General features: G+C 38.9%; 1 long non-coding RNA gene across 1 annotated transcript in view; it reads left to right on the top strand.

Moving 5' to 3' along the window:
• Nucleotides 1-26,479, top strand: part of LOC123282718 (uncharacterized) — a 440,967-nt gene that overhangs the window by 63,917 nt on the left and 350,571 nt on the right. The window contains exon 3 of the long non-coding RNA XR_011499886.1: nt 1,014-1,172. This is a non-coding gene — a long non-coding RNA (uncharacterized lncRNA). The remainder of the gene's footprint in view (nt 1-1,013; nt 1,173-26,479) is intronic.

The raw sequence follows: 26,479 nt of genomic DNA, 5'->3' as shown, positions 1-26,479 counted from the left end.
ATTAGCTGCTTTCCTCCAGAAAAAAGGGAGGTTGCTTCTTCCAGGTGTCAAGAGTTGTTACCAACCTGAGATCTCTTTAACTTAACTACTTGCTTTGGGATTTCCTGAAGATAGTATAAATATAAACCACAGCTATAACTGAGGGAAGGCCCATTGTTACTAATCTCAGGAGAGGCCGTTTATCCATACCTGAAGCTACAGGAGAGCGAGGCAGGTCTTCCCCTGGGCTCCTATTGCCATTAGGCAGATTTTCTTCTGGTGTTCACTAACGGTGTGATCTCCTTCTGGACTCCAGCAGAGGTTTCAGTTTAGGTGCACGATTTGCTCTTATTCTGGGCCAAGGCATCATCTCTGTTACCTAAGGTATATGTTGATTCCCCAAATCTGGGTTTCCCGTACCTGCACAGCCCATAATCCAATGCTGGTTTTTGCTTTTGCTTAGAACTCTGTATTCTGCTTCTCTGTCTCTCTCTTATCTCACTGTCTGTCTCTCCCTGCCCCCACCCCTTAGGGATTTCCCTTATTTCTCACAAGCTCAGCAGTGCATTTAGCTTTATATTTGTTGTAGTTTATCCACAATGTAGGTGTTTTGAAAGAAAAGCACTTTTGAGATTATGCATTCTTTCATACTGATGGAAATGGAGTCTACTCTTTGTGTATTAGGTATTCAATAAATATTTATTGAATAAAGAGACAATGTCAGGGAAGATTGGAAATTTTCTTTTCAAATGGCCCTTAGGTTTATGTACTAGAATCCTGGGATGGATGCACCCAGTGTGGAAAATGGTTTTCTTCAGTATTTTCCCCTGGAATGCTTACTTTTATGTGTCTATATCCTCCTCATGGCTGTACATTTAGTAAAGATTGTTGTGTTCGTTTAAAAATACTTAGAGCATGAAGTTGTTTGGAGTAGAATAAGTATGGGGGAAAAGACTCATCACCCTAACTTCAAAATATGACTGCTTTTTAATATGTACCTTTTTATTCTTTATATTTTTTTACTTTTGGCTTAGTTCTACAAGAGACCAAATAAAAGGAAGCTCATAGCAGCAGCCAGAAACAAGTCCCGAGAAACCAAAGCTATGATAACTGGAAACATCTGTGTCAATTTTTCAGCGACCACGAAAACAGACCAGGAGTTTGCAGGGAGCATGAGCTGTGCTTGTTACCAGGTACTGTGGTGCTTGTGTGTGTGTGTGTGTATGGCACTGGGAAACTTTATCATCGCTTATGAGATTTCATGACAGTTCTCCTTCCTCCATAAAACCTGTGAGAAAGAAAAACATGGCCCCTGACTGCTGTCTGCCTATTGCTGTCCTGGTACTCACAGGTAGATCTGAGTGTTCTGTTCAACATAAAATTTCTCATAATACCTACATCAGATAAGGTCACTCCGTGACCATGAGAGAACAAGGCAAAACAAGACCACTTTGTCATCATGTCTGAGCACGGCCAAAAACAAGAACAATTCCCAAACTACAAAAATGACCAAACATGGCCCTATCCTGACGAATATGAGTGACTGCTACTTCTTCACCGATTACAGTTTTAGTCCCACTGCGTTTCTTGTGCCTCCCACACAAAAATTGTTGAGTTCCAATCATAGAATTACTGCTGCTTCCTGAGAGAACCTAATCCAGAGCAAAACCATGGGTACTTAAACCCTCCCCAGAGTAACTCAACACAGGCCCAAATATTGTAACAAGTTCCTTTCACTGAAATACACCCACAGGCCCCCATGGTATGTTGTCCCCTCATTGCAATGAATCAATACATTTAATTTTCTTCAATAACAGGTGTGTTTCTGATGGTCGTTAGCTGGAGGACGTTGACCCCTGGGTGACATAGAATTGCATTTTTCCCCTAATTAAGACAAATTTTGTTCTGTAAGTTTCATCAAAATTTCTAAGCAGGCTTTGAGAGCACTGGCTTCAAAAGGCATGGATCTGAACATTCTCATGACTTGTTGTCACTAATGATGTACATAGGTATGGGGATGTGACAGTATTCTATCTGTAAAGAAAAAAAGTTAAACTTGGACTATTTTTAAGAGACCTAGTTGATACCACATTGGTGACACACTTATCAGCTATTAAGTCTCTAGTCTAGTTTTCTATTAGTGTTAACGGCAATATTCACAACTGATGGTTGACTTTCATCAATACCGACCCTTCTCCACTTTCAAAGAACTGAGACAACCACTTTAGAATCATCTAACTCCCTGCAAAGTGGAAAAGAAATTAGAGTTACATATTTGCCTTTTAAATTTCAAGTAGCATAATCTCATGGGTCAGGTGAAACCAGTTTAATGTAAATTTGGAGTGTAACAAAATATGCTTTGTGAACCTTTCAGAAGAATAAGGAAGTTTGATGTGCTGAGATAGCAAAGGGAACTGGGGAAGTCTGGGTTTGTTTCTCACCCTCAGAGCATTCGGCCTGGATTTGTGAAAATGTAAAGAATGATGAATGAGCTGTAAATAGAAGATTTCTGTGACTGCGAGCCATAAACAGCCACAAATGGATTAAACTGAACAGCTGGGAGCAAAATTGTGGGTATTATGCAAGCACACAGGACTGGCTGTGGACTGTAACTAGCATCCCACCCTACTGATTAGCTGTTTCGTGGACCATAATAAAACTATCATGGTTAATTGCTAGAAAGAGGCATACACCCAGAAACAGGCAAGTTAAGGTGTCAGCCCTCCTGTTTATTGCTCAAAGGCAGCATAATTTGTGTTTCATTACAGCACATTCACTGCAGGATCTGTAGGGTTCAATCAAATACCCTCTCCCTCATACACACACAGACTTTTCTTGGGCATAGGAACATTTGACTACATTTTGTTGCCTTCTGGTTATGGATCAGTGACTGTTCTAGCCAGGCCTACTCTTATTTGCAAGTATTCTAAAGAAAAAGCCGAGATTTTTACAGTGCAATGTAGCCTGGGTAATACTATAGGGTGTTTTTTCAATATCAGGCTGCGAATATTCTCTACCAGGTCAACTTGGGCTCCTTTAAATTTTTACTTACACAGACGCCATAAGAGGAGCCATCCCATAAACCATATAGTTATGAAGGGGAGATTAGGTCTTCTTCATTATTGTTATTTATACCTGAGAGAAAGTGACAAGCGTTTGATAAGGGACTCTGTGGAATTTTTCCTCTGTTTAAGACTCACAGTATATAGGATAGAAAATATTTTGGTTTATGTCATATAATGTTATAGAAAGGGTTAATGGGCTATTCAGTTTTGTGTTCTATCACAGCTGTCCTGTTTGAATAGGTAATACATCTTTTGAGGCTTTATTATACTAGGAAATATGAGGACTATTGCTATTTCCCTTTACTACTTTTACTCTAGAGTGAAGTGTATGTGTGTGTGTACTGGGATCATAGATCACATGTATCCTCAGCACTGGAGGAAATGGGTGTGTCTTCCAATATGAGGTGTGATGTGAAGGGAACTTATTTCAACTTATTTCCAGGTACCGTGCATGTCTATATGTGGTTTCCTGCCACATTCGGAGATGTTCTTTTCCTTCTGCTATATTCCTGAGGTTTCTAAACTTGACAGCCAAAAGCACCATTCATTTTATTGGTTCCTATGTGCAGTCATTGATATCCTTGACCATGTTTTTCTTTGCATTAGGGAACCGGAGAGATGTTATTTGCTGGTAGGGTACAACCTTTCTGACCACAACCATCCACGTTGTCTGGCAATCTGATTTACAGCTCTGGCCTTGTTGGTGCGCTCTCACAACTCTCACAATTGAGCCATGAATGTGGGCCTAAACACAGTAATCTGTGTTTCATCGAAAGAGTTAATATTTACTTATTGAGCACTTACTATGTGAAAGACAGCTTGGCACGGACAGTGGACGCATTATTGGACTCATTATCTAACTACTTTTAGTTTTATTTAAGGTGCTAATGTCACCACCACACATTAGTTTATTTCCAGAGTACCATAATATATGCACCCATCAGGGTTTTTGTTTTAGGTCTTGTAAAGCAAAATATGAGCCTTGTTTAAAAAAAAGGTATGCACCTGTTAGAACCAGAGAGATGGGGAAGGAGGCAGATGTGATAGCCTCAGGGACAGAGCTCTTGATAAATTGCATTTTTTGGAGTTAGTAGCTCTCCTCTTCTAAGAAAGACTTGGAAGAGTCAAGCCCCTAAAAGATTAAGAATTCCCTCTAGACTGGGGGATGTCTAGCTCTTTGATAAGGAATAAATTTAGTTGTTGAACTGCTTCCTCTGAGCAGCTGTTGGAGGTTTATTTCTCTCCTCCTGAACAAATCTGAAGTGGATGAATTGTGTCTTCCCAAAAGGTATGTCCAAGTCCTAACCCCTAGTAGTTGTAAATGTGACCTTATTTGGAAATAGGGTCTTTGCGGATGTAATTAAGTTAAGGATCTTGAGATAAGATTATCCTGGACTTAGGATGGGCCCTAAGTCCAAAGACTATTGTTCTTGTAAGAAAAAAGAGCAATTTGAGATAGAGACAGAGGGAAAGGCCAAGTGAACACAGAGGCAGGGAATAATGTGCTGCACCTACAAGCCAAGGAACACTAATACTGGTAGCAACCAGGAGCCAGGAGAGAGGCAGGGAATGGGTTCTCTCTCAGAACCTCCAGAAGGAACTAACCCTGCTAACACCTTGATTTATGAACTATGAAAGAATAAATTTCTGTCATTTTAAGTCATCAATTTCTGGTTATTGGTTATGACTTCCCTAGGAAACTAACACAAACTCCCACACTTTATTCTACACAAAGTTCCCCTGGGATGTATTGGGTATAAACAGAGAGGGTACATTGCCCTTGGTCAATTGACCCTTATTAGTTTTCTCCTATGTGGAAGAAATGTGATGCCCTTTTCTTAAACTCTAAACTTGACTGTCAACCTAATTATTATAAAATTTTGATTGAATACAAGCATATCACAACAATTCTTGTTTCCTTCTAACTGCTATCTCTATCAATCTTAGAAACATAGAGCAACATACATTCTGGGCATGACAACACCCTTCTGAAGAGCCTTTTCTCGTCCATATATGCCATATATACTCAGATATTTTCCTTGCAGTTTTACCGGGAACTCTTTTTTTGAAAAATTATATACTTCTAGACTTCAGGTATTATTGAAATTCATTATCCAAGCTCACTCACTAGTCTGAGAATTGGTAAGTCAAGTTCTAACTCTTCTTCCTCATACAGGCTATGATCTTTTTACTTTTGGTTGGGAAGATTGTCCCTGAGCTAACATCTTTGCCAATCTTCCTCTATTTTGTATGTGGATGCCGCCACAGCATGGCTTGATGAGCAGTGTGTAGGTCTGCCCCCAGGATCTGAACCTGTGAACCCTGGGCCACCAAAACAGAGCACGAGAACTTAACCACTATGCCACCAGGCCAGCCCCAGGCTATGATATTTTGTTATAAAAAGTCCCTTCTCTCTGGGCCATTTGGTGACCTATCCTTTTCTGGGGCACAGATTAAAGAGACAAAAGTTGTCTATAGTTATAAGTGTACCTTTTCTCCTTGCTGTGACCATTCTTATTTATGTGTTTCCTAGAGATACATGGCTTAATTCTCAGCAGGTCTCATATGTCTGCCTTTTGCTTCTCATCCTAACTTGAGATATTCTCAGTTCAGCAGAGAGCAAGAAACATGTCTAGGGGATGATCATTTGGGTCCGAATTTCAGTAGGCTCTCGAGAGATGTGCCGTGAAGTGAAATGTTCCCTCCTGGGTAGTCTTCCCACTGTTCCCTTATAGTCAATGCATGCTGACCCGAGGGGTGGGGATGGAGGCACATGCATCCTTAGCTAATTGTCAGGCCATTAGTGTGTAGTTTTCCCAGCCCCTTCCATCTACCTTCAGTCTTATCCTGTCAGTGTGCTCTTATAACGGGGGTGGGGCTCTTATCCCCTCCACCTTCAGCATCCAGAGCCTTATGGGCAGGTCTTTCTGGAGCATCTTCACATAAAATGGCAGGCATGCACTGGACCCCTTCTATGATATTGCCAAGAGGAAATGTGTTAGGGAATTTGGAGAAAGAAGTTTATGCCAAACTGGCCAAGGCCTATCAGCAGGAGTGGTGTGACAGGTTTAAATGGACTTTTCAATCTGTGATGAGTGACTGAAATATTGAAAGGTATGTTTTGATCAGAATATGGAGGACCCTGAAAACCAGGCAGAGGAATTTAGAAAAAACATGATAAGATAGGGGCTGGCCCCATGGCTGAGTGGTTAAGTTCACACGCTCCGCTTCGGTGACCCAGGTTTTCTCCGGTTTGAGTCCTGGGCACGGACATAGCACCACATATCAAGCCATGCTGAGGTGGCATCCCACATGCCACAACTAGAGGGACCCACAGTTAAGAATACACAGCTATGTACCAGGGGGCTTTGGGAGAAAAAGGAAAAATAAAATCTTTTAAAAAATTAAGATAAATGTGTTTATTTATTTATACTACATATGCTTCCCAAACCTTTCCAGAAAGAATATAGGTAAATACACATAACAGGGCAGTGAAAACAAACTTTGGAAGAGAGATCAAGAGACAGTTATAACTGTTTCCCACTTATGCCCCAAACCCAGCCCTAACAATTATTATCTTACATTTCTATGTTATTCTCATCCATAGCCTGAACTATCATCAGACATACCATATATTTACTTGTTTATTTTGTTTATTATCCCAGTCTCCTAATTACAATGTGAGTTGCGTTAGAGTGAATATTTTTGTCTGTTTTGTTCTCTATGCTATTCTCAGTGTCTAGAATGGTGCTGGGTAGTGGTAGATGTCTAATAAATACTTGTTCTTGAATAAATAACTATACTAGGAACCTGGAAAAGGATTGCTCTATATTATTGACTCATGACAAAGTGAAATAGTCTGAAGCAGCTGATAGTGGTGATAGTGGCCATAGCAGGAGAAGCCACTAAGGGGACGCTTGAAGTAATTCTGTCCTGTCATGAGCCTAGTCCAGAATGGTAACAGGAGTAAATGGATAGGAAAAGGAGAATCCAGAATCGATGGTGTGATTCCAGCCTCGTTTTCTGCAAGATTGCTCTTACTTTCACCATCTTTCCTGCCCAAGGGGATATAAGAAAGGGTGGGCATAATTAGCTCAGGATGGTTTCCACAGCCTGCCTTCAGGCAGTATGCTGAGAAAGGTGATCTTTTATGAGTCCTTTTCAGGACTGTGATGCTCTAACACTGTGATTTCACCATCCCTAACTTCGAAGCAAAGCATGCTTCCCTCAAGCACAAGGGATCCTAAGAGCAGTTTTGACTGAGACAGATAGACTATAAATAAAGTTGGATGAACGTGGTTCTAGAGCTGTTTGCACTGTTTGAACAGGGATATTAGTGTTTGTAAGGCTGACACTTTGGGGCAGCCTGGAGACATGCCTCTTTTCTCTCTCTTACTAGCAGACTAACAGTGGTAAATCATGCAACAAGTAGGCACATTGTGAACAGGACAAAGACTTAGTTGGGGATATTGCCAGAAAGCTCATGAGAAACAAATTGGTCCATTGATGGCTGAGAGCCCTGGTACTGTTTCTTATTCTCATTTCCTCAGCCAGTAACTGCTACCATTGAGTCGATGTTCCGAGTTAGAGAAAAGGTTTTCCTGGAATTGGAGGTAGCTCCATTTGCTTCTCTTCAGGAGCAAATTCTCACCTTTTGGAAGAATGTTTTCCATATACCTCATGAGTTGCTGATAATTGTTATTAATGGGTTCTCTATCAGTTTCCCTGGCTGACCTACAGAGCAAAAGAATAAAAGTCTTAAGGAAGTGGAATTAATAACTCCATTGCAATGCATCATAGAGATAAGCAAGTAATTGCAAGGTCAGATGGGTACATACAGATGGATTGTTAGCTGGTTATAGTATAATGAAAGAGCAGACCTTTTACATAAGTTTATGAATAATGTTTCTCATAAAGACAGGAGATTGATTATCCCAGAAGAGCTTTCCCCTGAACCTGAGACCATCAGCAATCACAATAATGAAATATTAATAACAAATCTATCAGGAGTAAATTTCATAACCCGCTATAATGAGCTTCTTGTATCTAATTTTGGAGGGGAGCTAAATGAAATATTACTGAAGGCAGTAACAGAAGAGTGTGTTTTACATTGGGGGCCAAATCAAGACTTTCTAATCACAAAGAGTAGATTTGAAGAGGTGGAGGGTGGGAGAACAATAGGAAGTTCAGATGATTCTCCTATTATCATGTTTACTGCTATTTCCCTGTGTAACTTTATTTATTTCCCATATAGAAATGATTGCATTAGTTAATCTCATTTTAGGGAAAAATAGTCTTTGTAAGTCTTTTTTTCCTGTAAGCAAGTGTATAATTATACTTTTATATTACAAGAGCTTGAAGAATTATATTTGTTGGTTCCCTAGCAACCATAGGAACTCTGGATTTTTCAGCTGGAGATCAAAACTAGAGTCCTTAACGTAGAAGTTAAATAAGATGCTTATTAGCAAAAATAGTATATGTGGTAATTTTGAAAGATGACCAGGAAAACAAAAAGGAAAATGACCCCATCCATATATCTTTATTTTTCTGATCGATATAAAACTATGTGGGTGGCACTTGAACAAATCCAATTTTCAGCTGCTATATTTAGCATCCACGTTCAGCTTATCTTCTTTGTGGTTTTAGTTACTCACATTGAGATATCTGAATGTATCAGTACTACATGATTGCAATTTTTTCAGATATAAAAAGGATGGTGTATCACTTTAATGCAAATCAGAAGAACGCAATCTAGGACCATATATATGTTGATATTCATGATCTTTCATATTTTAAGTTGTGTCTCCTACAGTAGGGCTAGGCTCACATTGGATACTCTCTTTCTCAGTCCCATTTGTGATCAGAAGATTTCATCAAAAGTCAGTTAGGAATGTTCTAAAATTAGATTGTGGTGATGGCTGCAAAACTCTGTGAATATACTAGAAACCACCGAACTGTACACTTTAAAAGGGAGAATATGGTATGTGAAATATATCTCAATAAAGCTGTTATCTTTTCTTTTTTAAAAGCAATTGGGTCTCTCAACCCCTGCAATCCGTCTTTCCCTTTCTCCTACTCAGCATGACCTCCAGAGGTAGCAGCATCTTCTGACTGGCCTCCTGGACACTCCTAGACCCCTCAAGAAACCTAAGATTGCCAAAAAGAGATACAATACATTCAGCTGATACCAGTCCACAACTTCTGTCAAAATTAAGCCTAACTGGAAGAAATCTAGGGGCATTGGTGGCAGGATGAGTTTGAGATGTAGTGGTCATCTCTTGACATCGTATATTGATTATAGAAACAACATGAAAACTGAGCAAATGCTGCCCAGAGGCTTCTGGAAGTCTCTGCGCACAAATCAAGAAACTGTGACTGCTGATGATGATATGCCACAAATCTTCCTATGGTGAGACTGCATACGATGTTGCTTCCAAAAAACTCAGTCATTGTGCAAAGAGCAGTTTATTTGGCCATTAAGTTTACCAAAGCCAAGTACCAGACTGTGGGTTGAGGAAAATGAATAGCACCTCTCACTGCATAATTTATTTATGCTCTATATATACCACTATATACCACCCAAATAAGGCATAGGGCCGGGGTCAGGATCAAGATTATAATTTGTGATCACAAAACTGAATAAGATTGTTTCATGCAGTGAGTAAATTTAGGACATGGTGGACTCCTGAATTTTGTCCTGTACATTATAATTCTCATACTCGTAAATGTTCTTTCTTGTTTATGCCCAACATGCCAACTACTATTACTTTCAAAATATCTTTTAAAAAATGTCCATGATTTATAGATTGACCCTAATTGCCAATGCAATTATTTGAATAAGATTCACTGAATGAGATTAACCAAATCTCACAATTACCAACCCATTGTTATTCAACTGAATATTTTGTAAATGCCTGGTTAGTACAAAATAGGGTGGTGGATCTTTTGGAGAATTTAGACATGAGTGAGACAGAATTCTTGCCATAAAGGCAAAATTTCTAGATGATTCTAATAGAAAGCAGACCAAAGAAATGGAAAATAGATGAGGTAAATCATACCTTGTGGTTTCAAAGAATCACAGCTGGTTGAGATCAGGAAGCGTGTGAAAAAATAAGTAGCATTTCTGGTTAATCTTGAAAGATAAGTTATATTTTGACAGATGGAGATAAGGTAGAGAAAACTTGCCAGATACAGGGAGCAGCAAAAGTGAAGGCACACAAGTGGGAAAGTGGGAAAGAAGTAAGTGTGGGACTCACTAAGTGCAATTGGATATTTTAAAATGATTGATCAGTTGGCAGTAAGTATATGATATATGTGATTATTGTGTTGGCACTATGGAGGATCTAAAGGAATATAAAATTCTATGCTTGAATCAAGCCAGACCTCCAAAAGGCTATATATCAACATATCTCTATTTTCTTAGTCTCTTGCTGGAGCCACGCCTTCTACCTAACTTCTGTTTTAATGTCCTGCCCTTTGCTGTTATCATACTCTGTGATAGAAACAACTAAAGGAAAGCTGCAGAAGTACTGTTAAGGATATCATTCTGTGGATCACCCAGTGCCTCTTATGAGCCCCGTGTGAGCAATTTATTTAGAACAGAATTCTAGAGAAAGGTTTGTTTCACCTGAAAAACTGGTATGAATTATTCTTTTTGAGAATTAAATCTACCTTCCTTTTTGCTTTGGCTGCCTTGAAGTTTATGTCCAAATTTGGGCTCAATTGCAGCAAGTAGATTTTGCTTTATGGTCTACATAGAATGTTACTTTAAAATTCATTAATTCAGCATGTATTTATTGAGTACCAACTGTATGCCAGGTGCTGAATATAAAGTGGTGAATGAAACAAACATAAACCCTTCTCTCACAGAGCTTATGGTCTAGTGAGAGATTCAGATAATTAAGTAAACCAATGAATAAATTTGTATAATCTATATTGTCCTGGTCCCGATTCCATTTTTATTCCATTTATATTTATCATTAGCTTACTAAATCTATTCTTACTGTAAACTACCTTTCTGGAATGAGGTAGAGTATAAATAAATGCATAAATGAATAACATGCCTATATGAAAGTGTTGCACTGGGAAAATACTTTGTTTTAAGTGAATTTTTAAGTGGACTCAATTTGTGGCAATTTTTTTCTTGAACTAGAACAATATATGCATAGCTATATATGCTGATGAAATGGAATTTCCAAAGTTAAGATCTTTTGTTTTTAAAGCAGTAGGGAACATAGGAAAGCAATTTTTCATGTATGCTATCCACTCTTGAGGCACTGCCTGAAAAAAACCACAAACAGAAGAATTTCGCACTGTACGGTCTAGTCCCATTACAACCTTTTCCACATAAGTGATTTCGATGGTGCACTCATTACAATCAAGTCCTGGGCTAAAGGATTTGCCCAGTCTTCTTGAATCATTAAAGTATAAGTAGCAACAATGTTCTTCAAAATAGATATACAATCAAGTATACAAATCACATTTTTTTAAGGATCTTTTCAGTCATAAGCTAAAATGAGCATGGTTATGGCCAGTGATTCACATTTAAAAGAAGCATTTTTGTGAAGCCATAGTGGGGAGAGTGAAGTCAACTAGAGCTGGTTTCTACCCTCTGAGGCGTACCCCTAAGTAGGGAGCAGGATCTAGACCAAGTACACAACTAGAAGGCAGAGTGTGGTAAGTGCTCAGTAGAGCTATAAGCAAAAAACTACCATGGTGGCACAGAGGAAAGAAGTGTTATGTCTCACTGGAGGGAACAGGTAAATTTTATGAAGAGCTGGCAATTGGCCTGGGCTTTGAAAAATGATTATCATTTTGGTAAGCAGAGCATGTGGGGAAGGGTATTATGACTAGAGAGAACAGCATGAACAAAGCAAGGGAGGTATAAAAGTTTAAGCGCTAGTGGGTAGTTCATGGTATTTAGAATAGAGAATGATTGAAGGGTGCCATGGGATATGAAGGTTAGAGATTTTGATGGATCAAAATCGTGGAGAACCTTGAAGGAAGTGCTAGGGACTTTGCATTTTGAGAGGAAATAATAAACACTCAATAAATAGATAAAAAATGGCCATTTAAGAAATATGGAGATCTCTATAGATATAATTTCAATCTAATTCTTTATTAGGTCTTTGATGGGTTGGTCTTTTGGTGTTAGCTCAGTGAGAGAATAAAATATAAAAGCCATGAAAAGAGAGATTTTAATCTCCTGAAATTTGGGGCAGCTAAGTACCTGGCGGTTGTGATGAAGTACTGGTTTGCAGCAGAGGACCTAGATTTAGAGTGCAAGGTGTTCAGAGATACACACTGTATGCTTGAATGTCTTCAGCTTGCAGCCTTGAAGATTAAAAGTTAATACACGTGTCTATAAAAGATCCAAGAAGGCCTGTAAGAAACTATGGTGAAAGTAGGAATGTATAACCCCAGAGAAATACAGAAGACCGTACATTATGTTGGAATGCCTAGCAGTCGGGGAGGAACATTCTGAGAAAATTTTGTGTGAAGGCATTTAGCCAGTCCATCCTTGTGAAGGCTCTGAACAAGTTTCTTTGCATGTTTTGTTTTTTAACCAGGACTGGCTGAGCTTGATCTCGGCAGTCCTGTATATGGACCTAATATGAGCCTTATACAGTTGCCTATAAAATGTGATGAGAAAGGACCTGAAAGACTTTTCTGATGAAAGCTGTCATCTTCCACATGAATCCTGGTCAATAGGCTGGCCAGCTAGTCAAGTGTTTCATTTAATGGGTAGTTCCCAGTAGGAATGACTCATTGTATGTTTGTCATGGTATTTTTCAGATTCAAATGAACAGTGACACCCTTTTGAAAAAAATTATTCTGCACTTCAATATATAAAATGGACAAAAGGGGAGCTTTTCGTTTAAAGCAGGGGAGTGCTGAGCTCACCTGCTCTTATGAGACACTCTCTGAAACCAGAGTTCTGAGGAAAACAGATTCCTTCCAGACACCTGAAAAGCTCCCTGGGAAGGAATATGATGTTGGTTGAGAGGGAAAGTTTTGGAATTTTGGTCGAGTAGGATAGGGCCAATCATGATGGGACAGTCAGTGGGAAACCTGAGAAATAAGAGACAGTATGGAGCTATGAGGATCTGCAGGAGTGGAAGGGAAAGAAGGTGACTATTGACTAGGCTATGGACAGGTTGTGAAAGGAGTAGGGGGGGCACTACATGGCCTGACATCACAGTTTCCACAAATCCAAGAAGCTTCTGTTTTGTTTATATTCCCTCTTCACTCTATTCCCTGCCTCCCTCCTCGCCACATCAACTAAATTTTTTTTCTGTTGACTTGATTTCTTGCCTCTTTGCCCAAACACTGAAAATATCCTGAACTTCTTTCACAGCAGGAAGCCTGAATGCTTCCTGTAAATTCACAGTTTAATACCCTTTCCTCTTTACCTCAGGTTGTGTCGTTATTACTTCTACATTTTCAATTATACCTCCTCGTAGGGCTGACTTATTGTTTCTCTCATTATATGGACTTCTCTGTTTCCAGGCCCTATTTCAAACATATTTTGGGTGAATTAAAACCGTTTATCTGTCCCTTGGCTCTTGTTATTCTGCATGTATCACCTGCCTTCTTTAAAACCTTATTTCATGCTGTCTCTTTGATTAGCACTTAGAAATTACTCACCATTACATGTGCAGAGGACATTTGGGAGGAGGTACAGTTAAGAGACATTTATCTGGCATCTGAGGGGACACTTGTTTTCCTTCCTCCCTTCATTCTAACCGAATGCTTCAGGCCCAACCTTGATTTGGGGTGACAGGTTCCATTGAGATTCTCTTCCACTCGCACTCTCACTGCTCAGCAAGGATTTTCACATCTCTGCAGGGGCTTCTGTCTTGCCCTTGAAATTTCCCATGCTCTGGATGCAGGGGACTTGGCCCTGGGTCAGAACCCTCCCTCTGCAATAATGTATACTATTAAGCAAATGGCACTGAGCAATGTTCTCTCCCCAAGTCAAAATGCTCCCATTTAGGTAAAATTTGAGCCTGCTGCTGGCAGTTAGGAGCCAGAATGGCAAAGGAAAATACAATGTAAAAGCAATATGAGTTTGAATGAAATTATGACAAGTGTCAGATGGCGCCATTACCCACATCCCCATAGGCAGGCATTAGGGAAGCTATGTAATGTAATGCTGGAACAGAATTCCAATAGTGGAGGGAAGAGTGGCATTCCATACTGGAGTGTGAAACAAACATGTTAACTCTTTGAGGTCCTTTGGGAGCCACAGATGTGAAGGAGTGACCATGCTGTGTATGTTGGTTGAATGAATGAAGTTTTGGAATATGATATATTTGTGGATTCTTAATATTTATATATATATATATATATATAATATAGTATGTGTTTTCTGTTTGAAACTTAAGAAAGGTATATTCATGTCACATTTATTTTCAATAATTGGAGAATCAGATATTATACACAAATTCCCAGATAATTGAAACTTAATCATTTGAAATGTGAAACAAGTTTTAACTTGACTATTTTTGGGAGATAATTTTCCAAATTAAGGAATTAAAGTAATGTGATCCTACCTTATTAAACTGAATATACAACTATATGTTGTTTCTTGATGATTCAGTTTATCATTATAATCAGTATTTATAGTACTGCACTCTTTTGTTGGGAAAGACTTCATCAAGAGAGTGACATTTTTACCTGGGATTTGAATGATGGCTAGAATTTGCCAAACGTGGAAGGGGATAGGCACTACATGAAGGGATAACAGGATCAACAACACAGAAGAATGGAAATGCATGTCATATTTTGAGAAGAGTGAGCAATCTAATGTAGCCAGGGTGAAGGCATATATAGCCCCTAAGATAACTAGGGGATGAAAGATCAGAAGAAGAAACTAGAATAAGAATTTGTGACTAAATTGTAGAAGACTTTGTAGGTTATTATAAAAAGCAAGAATTTCAGCCAATATACAATGATGAGTTATCAAAGACTTTTAGTCAGGGGAGGGATATGTTCTCCTTGTAATCATGTTTCTATGTCTTTATGTCTATAGCAGAGGCTGCATTAAGGAGTGGTTGGGGAGATGCTTAACATCCCTGTTAAGGGCTCCTTTAGCCCTTCTCCTGTTGGCCATTTCTGCAATCTAACGAAAAGTGCTATGCAAACTACTTCAAGCCCCTTTGCAACCAGAACTAGAAATAGAAAATAGAAATTTTCCCCCTCCAAATAGAAATTGTAAAGTCACCTCTGCTCTATGTTTATACCTCCGTGTATCTCAATATCTGAAAAATGTTTGCTATGTTCCAGGCATTGCATTTTTCCATACTTTAGACACATTTTCCTATTTAATTATTCGACAATCCCATGAAGTAGGTATTAGTGTTATATTAGTGTTATCCACCCCCCCCCCATTTGACAGAAGAGGAAATTGAGGCAGCGAGGAGTTAAATAACTTACCAGTGGTCACATGGCTAGTAAGTGGCACAGCCAGTTCTCAAGTCTGTCTGGCTCCAAAGCCCATGCTGTTGTGGTAGCTCAGGCTAAAGGTGACATTGACTTAAATTAAGGCATTTGCAGTGGGGCCAGAGAAGAGGGGTTAAATTTGAGATTATTTAGGAAGAAGACTTAATGTTCTTTCAAAATGTCCAGAATCCATTAAAGCAGTTCTGGTAGGACCATGTTATAAACCTTTGGCAATGTCTATTTCTGCACAGAAATTAGTTAGAAAAAAAGCAGCTGTTAAAATCATTTGATTGAGAGGTCATTTTGAAAGCACTAGTAAGAAATTGGATATTTCTTTTGTGACTTAATTCAGTCTGTGTTGCCAGTGTTTGAGTGTAGTCACTCACTATTATTGTTACTGTGTGTACCCAAGAGTAATGAAACATAAGTTCTTTAAAAATACACTATTGTTTAAATTACTAATTAATTAGATTTGTCACTCCATCCCTATTTGTCTTAATCTGTAAGTCTGTGGCCCTTCTTTTCCTTATCAAACCTCACATTTTTCCAGATGGTATAGTTTTCAGAATTCTCTCATACACATTTTTTTATTTGAATTGTTTATAGTTATGTAAATAAATGCGGCTCAGAAGACATTTAATGTCTTGCCCAAGGTCACATAGATAATTAGTGGTTGAGCCAGACTAGAAGTCACAGTTCCTTACTCCCAATTCAGTATTTTCTCTCCTTAACTGTAGGCACCATACTATTCCCAGCGCCCAGCACAGTGCATGGACATAGTAGGTGCTTACTCAATGTTTGTCCAATTCATGAATGGATACATAGCAGCTAACACGAGCATTGAGTTATGAAAGATTTGATAAATAAATTGCTGGTAATTAATGATGCCCGATGTCTGTTCAGAATCAATCCTTTCCTTTAATGATGCATACAGGATAGTTCAAATGAACTATTGTAGCTAACTTCATTGAGGATAAACTAGAGCTCTATTGATTTTGTAGTAGCTTCCAGGGATTGTGGTGGTGGTTAAAAGTCATTCTTTTGATAAAAAGTAATTACATTTGGTTACACAAGAAGGATGATTTGTGGCATAGAAGGAAGAAAGCAGATCAGAGGACTTGCATTCAAGCCCCTTGTCTGTAATTTATTAAATATTGTGATCTTGGGGAAATTATAAAACTTTCTGAGCACTAATTTCTACATTGATAAAATAAGGATAATAATATATGCATCAGTAGGGTTGCTGTGAAAATCGCATGAGGTTATATATATATGTGGATGTCCTTTGTGAACTATAACGTACTATACAAAATCTCTTTGAGAGTTTGTTATTATTTGATATTTTAGATAAGATTAAAAACTGTTCAGTAACAGACAACAATACCAAGGAAACCATATAACTCCAATCAGCAAGGTACTGCTGCAAAGACGACCAACCAGCATTAAATTGAGCCCTGACAAAGAAAAAGTTAGAAATAAGTAATAACTCATTGTTACCAGGCTTACAAAAGAGAATGGTTCTATGTGGCAGGCATTCCTTTTTAAAAGTCTCTGTTAGGGGCATTGCTTGAAATGGTTGGGAAGTGAACTGATTGAATGTGGATTTGTGGGAAGATGACCCATTTCCCACTTAAGCATCACTTTCTGAAATAAGACTACTTTGTTCAAAAATCTCTGAAGGAGATTGACTGTGGCATCTAACTTACATGCATGAAAATCCATAACTATTAGGTCCAAGGGCCAATGGAAACGTATTTGCTGTTTTGAATTTCTTAGTTGTGCCAGATAGCTCACATCCAACCTATCTGAAAACAAGCCGATCATCTTCTTCTCAAACCAGCCCCTCTTCTTGGTTTTCTTATTACTGTATCGAGCAGTTTTTTGGGTGCATTTTGATTCTATCTTTCCCTTCCTCCTTAGTCACCAAGTCTGTTGACGATTGGCAAAGTCTTGTATGTATATTTCTTCCTCTCAGTAGTCACTACTTCATACCCTCGTTGTGTCTTTATATATGCTTTAGAGTCTACTAAGTTACCTCCTTGCCTCTAGCTCTGTCGCCTCAATGCATCCCATCACCTCTCCAGATGAATTTGCCTAAACTCCTGCTGTTGATCACTTCATCTCCATGCTCAGAAGCTTCAGTGGCTCCCAGTTGCCAACTGAACATATGCTAACATCCAAGGCCTACCACAATCTGTCCCAGAACTTATCTATCCCACTGGTTCCCTATGGGCTTTAGTCAAAATCTTTTTTCACACTTTTTAGGATATATCTTGCTTTTGCCTTTCTCTACGGCTTTATTTAAAAATTTCCTTGCTTATGGAAGCATCCTTGTTACTATGACTCAACAATAATTTTCCCATCCTTTAGAGTACAGATCGAATGGCCTTTCCTCATATATGAACTTTGGAGTCATATACCCAATGTTTGAATCATGGCTCTACTACTCCAGGATGAGTTACCTCATATGTTCCATGACCTTGAGTCAATTACCTGACCTGTTGGAGCCTCATAACCTAGAAAGGCACCACGGTGCCTTGCACAAATAGATAAGCCATTTTTCCAGTCCCTTTCTATTTCTCAGGGCCCACACTCCATTCAGAGCCCAGATGGCAAGCACTCTATTTATTTGCCTGCATGTGAGAAAATAAGTGCTGTATTTCTAACGTGGGGGAAGTAATGATGTTCAAATAAGCAGGCTTGGCAAACTCAGGGGAGGGATTGACTAAAGGTCAATATTTGTAATAATGACAAACTATGGAGTTTCATAACCTAGAAAATGACGACAGCTCTATAAAGTTGGTACTATTAATCCTGTGAGGAGGAAATAAACTGAAATACAGGAAAGACTTGCCATATGCCTGGTATATAGTAATCACTCAATAAAAGCTATCTGTTTTCACTGATTACCTCAAACAGAGACAATGTAACTCCCCCGTGAATTTTGAAAGCACTTCATACCACCTTCAGGGGATTTATCTCATACTGGTTTGTAACTATTTTTTCATGTCTTCCTTCCATAGAGATTGCAAACTCCTTGAGGTTGAGGAACTTACATGGTATTTCTACGTGAAGTGCCTGCAAAGTAGGCACTTACTAAATGTTTACTGAATGAATGAAAGATACTTTAAAGAAGCAGAGCATCACACTTCCTTCTCCTTTTATTTTTTTTGGAAGGTCAATATTTGTAATAATGACATTGTATGCAATTGAATTAGACATATATTCACAGCATCCTTGTGAAAGAATGGGGAAAGACCATCTCTTTTTGTATATGAGAAAAATGAAATCATAAAGGCTTTGAAGCAACACTGGAACACTTCTCACTGAGTTAGCAATGGTTGAGAATCTGGTCCCCAGGCCAGTTGATATTACTGTGTTATACTCCATGCACTTGCTTTCTTGTTAACAAGCGTCAGATTTCTTAGAAAATTCTTCATTCATATCATGTTTGCTCACACAAGGCAAATAACATAAAATGAAAATAATTACATATTTAGTTGACTATTTTTAGGAAGACTTAGATCCCCATACATTTTTCCTTTCTGGTTTGACCTGACTTAAATAAATCTCCAGAGAACTATGCAAATCCTGGCTTGTGTCCTGAGTATTTTCCAAAATGGATGAGATGGAGATAGAGGATGCTAAAATAAATGCCCTCCTCCTTGTCCCTGCCCAAGCTGTGTAAAATGGGGAAGAGCTGGAGATTACCTCATGACATGATTGGAAAACATCCTGACTCTCCAGGCTCAGAGGCAGTGTTGATGATGGTGATTCTGGAAGGCCAGGAAGGGGGAATTACATGAGAAGGGGTTAGAAAAGTGAGAATGCAGGCGAATCCCAATGAGATTCACCACGGTGCCTTGCACAAATAGATAAGCCATTTTTCCAGTCCCTTTCTATTTCTCAGGGCCCACACTCCATTCAGAGCCCAGATGGCAAGCACTCTATTTATTTGCCTGCATGTGAGAAAATAAGTGCTGTATTTCTAATGTGGGGGAAGTAATGATGTTCAAATAAGCAGGCTTGGCAAACTCAGGGGAGGGATTGACTTGAAGGAATGCAATAACAGGTGACCTCATCCCTTCAATGAGAAGAGAAAGAGGATGACAAATCACATAGCCTGTTTTCACCTGTGTGGATTTGGAGTCAGTTGTCAATGTCAATGACCATGCCCTCACAAGTGGGTCTATCTGTGTTATTCTTTTGGCCTAATGCTCTGCACACAGTGGGTGCTCACTATTCATTTCTGACTGTCTGGTCAATTTCATCAGAAGGCAGTTCTATGATCTGAGCTTCTACTGTAACCAGCTACAATGGGTTTGATTCTCCCTCTGAAATAGTGGCTACAATCAATGTATAAACTGATGGTGTATGCTCCTCCTGAGAGAAAATTGATGATAACCATGCCATGTTCCAGGGAAAACTGAATGCCGTCTTCCCTAGCCCACCAAGCTATGGTATCTTGCCCTTAGTGCTTCTTTACACAAGGAAAGATTGCACCTAGAAAGAAAGTCATCCATTGATGCAGTTATGAGCATTTTATCATGTAACTATTTTAATTTCTTTACTTTTTTGTTAAGAAGGATGAAATCCTGACAAATGAGAAGGAATTCAACTGGCTTTGTTTCAATATTATGTAGAGTATCAAATTAGGTTTTGAGTATTTACAAAGCAATAACTCAAGATTGATGGATGGAAATCTGGTAATCCACAAACGTGATCCAGCACAATATTGTCTTAATTTGCTTTGTGAGGATTAATCCAGCTATTTTCTGCTTTCATGGCAGTGAATATACAGTATGGTACAAATGATGCCCTGTAAACAAATCTGAGCTCCCTTAATCTTTGCAAATATTTTCAGTTGACCTTTTCTCTGAGTGTCCTTTAGTGAGTTCTAGGATAGAGCCCAAAAGCACGTGTGGAAAACCATGAAGAAAGAAGCTTCCAATCAAAGAGAACAATGGCCCATTGGACCCATTGTTCATTCCAGGAGTTCCATTTTTCTATGATATTTTAAATACAATTTTGATGGCTTGTTGATAGTTTTTCCTAGTTGGCTATAATGACTGAAATTCCAGAAGTGAAATTCCACTGTAATGGAATAGATTATACTAAAACTTCCCATATTTAATGTGACGCTGAAATTTAATTCCAGCAAATACAAGTAGTAATGATATCAACAGAAGAAATTTGGATTGCTAGCTTGGCTGTGGTCTCAAATATCATGTAGAAAATATTCTCTCGTTAGGCTTCATAGCCTCTCTCAGAGCACTGGTTTTGGGAAGGGCCACGTTGAAAAGCTAAGAGAAGCCCTCCCTGAACATTCTCCCCACATGTAGACACACAGCATTTTACTCACAAATTCTGGGGTTTACAGATCTTTTAAGTTTAGCCACCAGAGCTCCATGTTAAAGAATCTCTCTTATAGAAGAAAGCCAGAAGAAAGTAGTGGCAATTTCATTATAGCCAGAGACTTTAAAACATTATTTTTTTTTTCCAAAATAGAAGCAATAAACTCAATCTGAGATAATGCAGTGAGAGGAACAGGCACCATGTAAAAATCTGTTCCTTTCCCCACCCCCGCCCCGTGTTTCTTAGTTTAGCAGCCCATGTTCTATTTCAGTATTTTAGCACTCTCCTGTTTTATGAGCATCCTGTTAATTAGCCGTGTGGTTTCTATAAAATTGTTCCCATAGCACTGGTGGTAGCTATTAGTGGCTGCCTGAAAACCCTGACTTTTATGAAATATCCTTACACAAAGAAAGGGCAACATAATAAGTATGGATAATGTCTGGTCACGGGGAAACGGAGATTGACAATAGGCGTTAATAGAAAGGGGTTCAAAAGTCCCAATCCTAATTTAGCACAAAGGGACTGAATAATTGTAACGTGTCTTATATAAACAACATGTTGTGAAGTGGTATCATAATTTAAAGCTTTGTCTTGGTAGACCAGGGATTTAGTTCCTATGAGGATACTGAAATTACTTTAGGTATAATTTTATGAAGACCTGGATCCATTTTTTTCCTTATTTTGGCTTTGATCAAACCCTTTTGGCCATCTTGCATAATTGTGAAAGGGGATTGTGGAGTCCAATGTGAAAGAAGAGAAGTAAAATGTTCTGAACTAAGAGAAGGCGAGTTACTTTAGAATCTAAAGTTTAGATACTTGAGATGGCCCAGGAGCATGCTCAAAGGTGGGAAAGGAAGGACCATGCCCAAGATGGGTCAAAAGAAGGCAGGCTTGAAACAAAGGCTGAGCTGGGGTGTAGGAGAACAGATTTTGGGCAACGTGAGAGCTATCTGGCCATGGACGCTGCTCTGAATGCTATTTAGCAACTTTTCACATGTCCCTATATCACCTTTCCTGAACTTCCAGACCAAATGGATCTCTACCTTCTCTGAATCAAAGCAAATTCTCCTACTGGGAGGCAGGAGAGTATAAAATTTAAAAGCATGGGCTTTGAGATCAGGCTGCATTTTAACTCCCAGTTCCACCACTTACTGGGTGCATTCTGGACATGCTATTCAACTACTCTGTGTATCAGTTTCTTCTCCTGTAAAATGAGGATACTAGTTACATCCGTGTGATAGAGTTATTGGGAAGATTAAATGAGTTGATGTTCATGAATCACTTCAACTCCATATATATTAAGCACCAAATAGTGATTGTTACTATAACTCCATAGGCCTTTGTTTTTAGTCAGTATAATGGGTTCTAATGATTCATCTAAGAGATCATGAATTCATTGAAGGCAGGGGCAGTGACTTAATGTTTTTAGGCATTTTGACACCTAGCACAATGTCTAGAAGGGATTAATATACAGAAATACACATATACAGAAAAATGATAAATGGCTTTTTGAAAGATTTTCAGCGACAATGGTTTTAGGTTTAAATGTCATTTATCCAGCACATTTAATTAAATTCTACCCCTATCCCTTATGTATTAACAAACCTTTTTATGATGATTGAAAATCTCATGTTAAATATCAGTTCCATATACAGCAAACATATCTTGAATGTAGGAGCTTTGTATTTTCAGTTGGCTATGTTCAGACTTGGGAGCTAAGAGCGATATCCCCTGCCCCCTACCAGTTCTTTTCACATTTCATGGTTCGAGTTGTGGAACTGAGGGCACACCTTCTGCATTTTTCCTGCTCACTTCAAATTCCATCAATACCTTTCTGTCTGGCAGAGGTTTGTGGTGGTATGGGCCAGGAAAAAAAATTCTATTCATCTTCTTTTCCTGTCCAGGCAATTATTGACCTTCTTTCAATCCTTCTCTTTGATGGTATTTAACCTTGTCCTCCACATGGTTCGCTGTCTGATTTCTGATTTTTTAACAGGCACTTAGTACTGCTGCTTCTCAACAAGACTTTTGGCACTTCAGAGATTGCCAAGTTAGTTCAGCTTTTTCCTAATTTGGACTTTTAACAGCCTTCCTTTTAGACTCTGGAGTTTGCTAGAATTGTGGCTCTGCATACAATTTGAGTAAATTTAATTCAACAAACCAACCCTAATTTCTTGAATTTGGTCAAGTAAGTGTAGCTTTTTTCTTTCTTCTTCTTTTTAAGTCTCCCTCCTGATTCCAAGCAGTCATGTACACTGAGTTTTGAGCCAGGTTTTTTTGGGAGGGGGTGGGGTGTCGGGTGGTATGTTATGCTAAATAACAGGGAGAGTCCTGTGAATGCTTAGTTTCACAGATAAAAGGGAACATTTTGAGATAACTTTAGAGTCTTATCCAAACTTCTACGGCTGAGACTAATTATCTTTTAATAAGTTTGTCTCCCTTTCTTAAATTCATAATTGTCCATGAGTAAATGAAAATACTTTATTTCTCAAAGATACATTTCATTTTCACATATGGCATGAATGATGTCCTAGGCTGGGCAAATGATTTTTATGCTGAGACTTATAATCAGAGTTCATCATCCTATTTAAATGTATTACTTACAAATATAGAAATAATAGCCCTCTAAATATTGAGTATCTATGATGTACTAGACACTGAACTAGATGCTTTATGTGTATTGTCTTATTTAATCTTCACTACAATTCTAGAAGCTAGGTGTAGTTATAATCCCCATTTTACAGATAAGGAAACTGAATGGTTATATAACTTTTCCAAGGCTATACGACTATGTTGTCATAGTTAGTATGAAATACAGATATGTAAATTGCCATTTAGTTAATTGGTCTTCCACATTATGAACACTAGCCATTACTTTTGCTTTGGATAAATAGCACTTTTCCTCCTCTTCTGTTATTTTGTTTTTAATAAAATGAACACACACACACACAAATGAACAGGCACTTCTCCCTCATGGCCACTTACACCATTGCCTCTCTCATTTTAGTTCTTGAGCCTTATCCTCTTTGCTCCCACTGGCTTGGACACTGGAACGACTCATAGACTTTGACTCTAGCCCTTGTAAGAATGGACTTTGGGGTCCAAATTTCAAAGCATCTCTCTGACTTTGGCTATAACTTGTTCCTACTCCACTAACTATGTCCTGCTATCCTGTAGATATTCTTTTGGCTTTTTACCCATTGGTCAGCACCTACTTTGGCTTTTGCCCTTTTGTCCCCCAAAATAATGACATGATCCAGTCCTAAGTCATTACCTACTAGAGAAAATATATTCAGAAGCTCAGTGTCTCTGCCTTTGCCCACAAAGAGGAAAGAAAGGATTCCTCAGCTGGAGCTCAAGTAAAATGAGGACCAGAGGAAGGAGTACTGTCTTCTGAGGATCTTTCTCATCTGGGCAATTGTCATTAATCCAGGGTACACCTTCTTTCTTTTAAAAGACTGCCTTGAAACAATCCTGTAAACTGAGGCTAACCGTATGTAGGCAGAATGTGCAGAAAATGCTGTAATTGTATGATTACCTACTCATTATATTTTACATAAAGTCTGATATTTAGGTTTAATGCATTAGCATTCCATAGCATTGTCTAAAGAGAGCTGTCTTTCAGGTACTCTGCCACCTGAAAAAAATTTTATAACATCAGTCTTATAGGTAGAACCCTAGCAGAAAGCTAGGCCAGAGATAATGTGACACAAGACAGAAGTTTTTTGATGGGTCTAAGGGAAAAGTCTAGACTTTAGACATTAGGGTACTGAACAAATCTAAATGGGGCACCATAGTGTGGGGCTTTACGAACCTGAAACATAAGGTCATCTGGAGTTACAGTAGAAGATCAACAAAGCCTAAATCTTTGTCCACATTTGATTTAGTCTTGGGTTATCAGCTTCAAGACAATGTTTTTTGGGTGAGGCAATTAGGTAATAAACACCTCCAAACAAGATGAACAGAACTGAACATCAGCCATGGGGGAATGGTCTAATGGTGGCCTGCTTGATCTCTGGCTCTGTGCTTTTTTCAAAACAGGTAACCTACCTAATTACTCCTGTCCCTCTTTAAAAATGGGACTTATCACAGTACATTTCATTAAGTGTGTACATTATCCCAGCCTGTGCCACCACTACCACTATTTCCCCTTTGGAGAAGGTAGTGACTTTATTAATGCAGATCCTTTATGAAAACTTAATGAGGCTATCTATCAAGAGTGATATAATAAATTTGCTTACTCACTAAATTAGTGTGGGACTTCTGTGTATTACCTATTAATGTGCTTTTGTTATGGGCCTCACTTCCTTTAAGAGCATATATGCCAGAAACTGGACAGAATGGCCCCCAAGAATGGAATGGCCACACTACAAGCAGAGTAAATGCCTTGGGATATTTTTAAGGCATCTTCTTAAACATGATAATTGTGGGTGCTAAAGGAGAGCTGAAGGGGGACAAAAAACATGCTGGTGAAAAGTTAGAGGAAGGCGTACAGGCCCTAGACATGGACAGCTCTGTAGAAGCACAGGCAAATCCCGCCTCAGACTCATGCTTGGTAACCTGATCATTACTGAGTGAAAATGTCTCTCTTTACCAGGGATGGGATTAACGTTCTGCTAAACTGTGAGGAGGCAAAATTTATGTTCCAAAGCCATCCACAAAATTTGATCTCCTTGGGTCCCTAACTCAAGGAAACTTTTTTTTAATTTTGTTTTAATAGTTGCCTGTGGCTTCCCACGATGGATGCCTCCCTAACTCTGTCTTCCTACACAGCGTCTCACGTTCAGCCTCTGTCATTTCTTTCTTGCTTTCTTATGTACCAGAACCTTCATGTCTCTAGAGGGTCTCTACTTTCAGGGCCCAGGCTTTGGGGAAGCTCATCTGTTGTGAGAGTCTTTGGGAAATATTGACTTAATGTACAGCTCCTTCTCCTTTCAATATCTTCATTTGAAAGAAGATTTTCTGAAAATCCAGTGATTTACCCAAAGATTTGGATCTTGTTTGTATTTGTGATGCAATATTGTAGAGCCAAGGTATTGTGACTCAAATGAACAGGCCTGTCTGCAAGAATGTTGAGGTTTTAGTTGCATGGTCAGGTGGAGGAAGGAAAGGAAGCTGGCACTAGATCAAGACTCATCTAGGGAGCAGCATCAGTGTCTAAATGGGGGATGAGCGGAAGCTGACGGGTGAAGAAGAACAACAGGAATCACAAGGATGTGGTCATAGTTCAGACATCAATCTATGTTAGAATACTACTCAGGCCAGTCAATACTACTCTGGAGCCATGGAAGATTGGGGTCTATCCCTCATGAGAAGGAGCTGGCAAGAGGTAGAAGTCAATCAGGCCTCCAGCAAAGTGGACTGAGGTTCAGACAGGAGTATAGTCCCAAAGGAGAAATGCAACTTAAACATAAATCAAGGCACAGGACTAGTTTTATAAATTGTGCCCAAATTGTCAAGATATGGCTACAGTTCATTCCAAGCATCCAGACACCAGGCTTCTGGTTGTCAGATTAGTCCCAGATACTATTTCATGATAAGGTGAGCACTCCTAATGTGACACTACCTTAGATGGACTTGTCTTTAGGAAGTAGGCAGGCTGAGTTACAGGGGTGAAGAAAGCAAGAACTGCAATA

The sequence above is a fragment of the Equus asinus genome, chromosome X (assembly GCF_041296235.1).
Source record: "Equus asinus isolate D_3611 breed Donkey chromosome X, EquAss-T2T_v2, whole genome shotgun sequence".
Classification (NCBI taxonomy): Eukaryota; Metazoa; Chordata; class Mammalia; order Perissodactyla; family Equidae; genus Equus; species Equus asinus.
Note: the sequence above shows the minus strand (reverse complement) of the source record. Positions and strands in the feature narration are given on the sequence as shown.